Here is a 5,000-nt window from a genome sequence, read left to right on the forward strand (position 1 = left end):
TACATTACTAACAAGGTATGTATTATAAAATTGTATATGGGTATATAATAGTGGCGATGGTGGTAGCCACTAGTAGTACATTCTTATTACTTACTATAAAGTATTAAGTATGTATTATAAAATTGTATATGGGTATAATAGTGGCGATGGCGGTAGCCACTATTAGTACATTCTTATTACTTACTATAAAGTATTAAGTATGAATTATAAAATAGTATATGGGTATAATAGTGGCGATGGCGGTAGCCACTATTAGTACATTCTTATTACTTACTATAAAGTATTAAGTATGAATTATAAAATAGTATATGGGTATAATAGTGGCGATGGCGGTAGCCACTATTAGTACATTCTTATTACTTACTATAAAGTATTAAGTATGAATTATAAAATAGTATATGGGTATAATAGTGGCGATGGCGGTAGCCACTATTAGTACATTCTTATTACTTACTATAAAGTATTAAGTATGAATTATAAAATAGTATATGGGTATAATAGTGGCGATGGCGGTAGCCACTATTAGTACATTCTTATTACTTACTATAAAGTATTAAGTATATATTATAAAATTGTATATGAGTATAATAGTGGCGATGGCGGTAGCCACTATTATTACATTCTTATTACTTACTATAAGTATATTAAGTATGTATTATAAAATTGTATATGGGTATAATAGTGGCGATGGCGGTAGCCACTATTATTACATTCTTATTACTTACTATAAGTATATTAAGTGTGTATTATAAAATTGCATATGAGTATTAATAGTGGCGTTGGTACTTAAGTAGTACATTCTTATTATACTTACCTATATATAAGTATGTATTATAGGAATGGTGATAAACATTTGCTATTGAAGGCTTGTAATATTGATTGGTAGGTGGTGGTGGTGGTTGTTAAGATAGGTTAAGTATATTCTTACTATAAATACTTCAAATAAGTATTTTCTTAATGTATTACTGCATGAATAATGATTTAAGTAATACTTATTATTATATATCAATACAGTGGCAGGTATTGGATATGGGAATAACATAGACCTGAACGAGACATATGTTATGCTCGACAGGCAATAATTACTTTTCATAAGTGAAAAGTAACCTGGGTTGGTAAACATGTTATGCCCACCCGATGAAAAAAATTTTTTCAGCCTGGTTTGATATTTATCAAAGGCAAAATAAGCCTGATCGGGACATATGTTATGCTCGACAGGCAATAATTACTTTTCATGAATGAAAAGTAACCTGGGTTGGTAAACATGTTATGCCCACCCGATGAAAAAATTTTTTTCAGCCTGGTTTGATATTTATCAAAGGCAAAATAAGCCTGATCGGGACATATGTTATGCTCGACAGGCAATAATTACTTTTCATGAATGAAAAGTAACCTGGGTTGGTAAGCATGTTATGCCCACCCGATGAAAAAATTTTTTTCAGCCTGGTTTGATATTTATCAAAGGCAAAATAAGCCTGATCGGGACATATGTTATGCTCGACAGGCAATAATTACTTTTCATGAATGAAAAGTAACCTGGGTTGGTAAGCATGTTATGCCCACCCGATGAAAAAATTTTTTTCAGCCTGGTTTGATATTTATCAAAGGCAAAATAAGCCTGATCGGGACATATGTTATGCTCGACAGGCAATAATTACTTTTCATGAATGAAAAGTAACCTGGGTTGGTAAACATGTTATGCCCACCCGATGAAAGAATTTTTTTCAGCCTGGTTTGATATTTACCAATGGCAATATAAGCCTTATCGGGACATATGTTATGCTCGACAGGCAATAATTACTTTTCATGAATGAAAAGTAACCTGGGTTGGTAAACATGTTATGCCCACCCGATGAAAAAAATTTTTTCAGCCTGGTTTGATATTTATCAAAGGCAAAATAAGCCTGATCGGGACATATGTTATGCTCGACAGGCAATAATTACTTTTCATAAGTGAAAAGTAACCTGGGTTGGTAAACATGTTATGCCCACCCGATGAAAAAAATTTTTTCAGCCTGGTTTGATATTTATCAAAGGCAAAATAAGCCTGATCGGGACATATGTTATGCTCGACAGGCAATAATTACTTTTCATGAATGAAAAGTAACCTGGGTTGGTAAACATGTTATGCCCACCCGATGAAAAAATTTTTTTCAGCCTGGTTTGATATTTATCAAAGGCAAAATAAGCCTGATCGGGACATATGTTATGCTCGACAGGCAATAATTACTTTTCATGAATGAAAAGTAACCTGGGTTGGTAAGCATGTTATGCCCACCCGATGAAAAAATTTTTTTCAGCCTGGTTTGATATTTATCAAAGGCAAAATAAGCCTGATCGGGACATATGTTATGCTCGACAGGCAATAATTACTTTTCATGAATGAAAAGTAACCTGGGTTGGTAAACATGTTATGCCCACCCGATGAAAAAATTTTTTTCAGCCTGGTTTGATATTTATCAAAGGCAAAATAAGCCTGATCGGGACATATGTTATGCTCGACAGGCAATAATTACTTTTCATAAGTGAAAAGTAACCTGGGTTGGTAAACATGTTATGCCCACCCGATGAAAAAATTTTTTCAGCCTGGTTTGATATTTATCAAAGGCAAAATAAGCCTGATCGGGACATATGTTATGCTCGACAGGCAATAATTACTTTTCATGAATGAAAAGTAACCTGGGTTGGTAAGCATGTTATGCCCACCCGATGAAAAAATTTTTTTCAGCCTGGTTTGATATTTATCAAAGGCAAAATAAGCCTGATCGGGACATATGTTATGCTCGACAGGCAATAATTACTTTTCATGAATGAAAAGTAACCTGGGTTGGTAAACATGTTATGCCCACCCGATGAAAAAATTTTTTTCAGCCTGGTTTGATATTTACCAATGGCAATATAAGCCTTATCGGGACATATGTTATGCTCGACAGGCAATAATTACTTTTCATGAATGAAAAGTAACCTGGGTTGGTAAACATGTTATGCCCACCCGATGAAAAAATTTTTTTCAGCCTGGTTTGATATTTACCAATGGCAATATAAGCCTGATCGGGACATATGTTATGCTCGACAGGCAATAATTACTTTTCATGAATGAAAAGTAACCTGGGTTGGTAAACATGTTATGCCCACCCGATGAAAAAATTTTTTTCAGCCTGGTTTGATATTTATCAAAGGCAAAATAAGCCTGATCGGGACATATGTTATGCTCGACAGGCAATAATTACTTTTCATGAATGAAAAGTAACCTGGGTTGGTAAGCATGTTATGCCCACCCGATGAAAAAATTTTTTTCAGCCTGGTTTGATATTTATCAAAGGCAAAATAAGCCTGATCGGGACATATGTTATGCTCGACAGGCAATAATTACTTTTCATGAATGAAAAGTAACCTGGGTTGGTAAGCATGTTATGCCCACCCGATGAAAAAATTTTTTTCAGCCTGGTTTGATATTTATCAAAGGCAAAATAAGCCTGATCGGGACATATGTTATGCTCGACAGGCAATAATTACTTTTCATGAATGAAAAGTAACCTGGGTTGGTAAACATGTTATGCCCACCCGATGAAAGAATTTTTTTCAGCCTGGTTTCATATTTACCAATGGCAATATAAGCCTTATCGGGACATATGTTATGCTCGACAGGCAATAATTACTTTTCATGAATGAAAAGTAACCTGGGTTGGTAAACATGTTATGCCCACCCGATGAAAAAATTTTTTTCAGCCTGGTTTGATATTTACCAATGGCAATATAAGCCTGATCGGGACATATGTTATGCTCGACAGGCAATAATTACTTTTCATGAATGAAAAGTAACCTGGGTTGGTAAACATGTTATGCCCACCCGATGAAAAAAATTTTTTCAGCCTGGTTTGATATTTATCAAAGGCAAAATAAGCCTGATCGGGACATATGTTATGCTCGACAGGCAATAATTACTTTTCATGAATGAAAAGTAACCTGGGTTGGTAAACATGTTATGCCCACCCGATGAAAGAATTTTTTTCAGCCTGGTTTGATATTTACCAATGGCAATATAAGCCTTATCGGGACATATGTTATGCTCGACAGGCAATAATTACTTTTCATGAATGAAAAGTAACCTGGGTTGGTAAACATGTTATGCCCACCCGATGAAAAAATTTTTTTCAGCCTGGTTTGACATTTACCAATGGCAATATAAGCCTGATCGGGACATATGTTATGCTCGACAGGCAATAATTACTTTTCATGAATGAAAAGTAACCTGGGTTGGTAAACATGTTATGCCCACCCGATGAAAAAATTTTTTTCAGCCTGGTTTGATATTTATCAAAGGCAAAATAAGCCTGATCGGGACATATGTTATGCTCGACAGGCAATAATTACTTTTCATGAATGAAAAGTAACCTGGGTTGGTAAACATGTTATGCCCACCCGATGAAAGAATTTTTTTCAGCCTGGTTTGATATTTACCAATGGCAATATAAGCCTTATCGGGACATATGTTATGCTCGACAGGCAATAATTACTTTTCATGAATGAAAAGTAACCTGGGTTGGTAAACATGTTATGCCCACCCGATGAAAAAATTTTTTTCAGCCTGGTTTGATATTTACCAATGGCAATATAAGCCTGATCGGGACATATGTTATGCTCGACAGGCAATAATTACTTTTCATGAATGAAAAGTAACCTGGGTTGGTAAACATGTTATGCCCACCCGATGAAAAAAATTTTTTCAGCCTGGTTTGATATTTATCAAAGGCAAAATAAGCCTGATCGGGACATATGTTATGCTCGACAGGCAATAATTACTTTTCATGAATGAAAAGTAACCTGGGTTGGTAAGCATGTTATGCCCACCCGATGAAAAAATTTTTTTCAGCCTGGTTTGATATTTATCAAAGGCAAAATAAGCCTGATCGGGACATATGTTATGCTCGACAGGCAATAATTACTTTTCATGAATGAAAAGTAACCTGGGTTGGTAAGCATGTTATGCCCACCCGATG

Source organism: Condylostylus longicornis, unplaced genomic scaffold (assembly GCF_029603195.1).
Source record: "Condylostylus longicornis isolate FDR11 unplaced genomic scaffold, ASM2960319v2 ptg000294l, whole genome shotgun sequence".
In the NCBI taxonomy this organism is placed as follows: Eukaryota; Metazoa; Arthropoda; class Insecta; order Diptera; family Dolichopodidae; genus Condylostylus; species Condylostylus longicornis.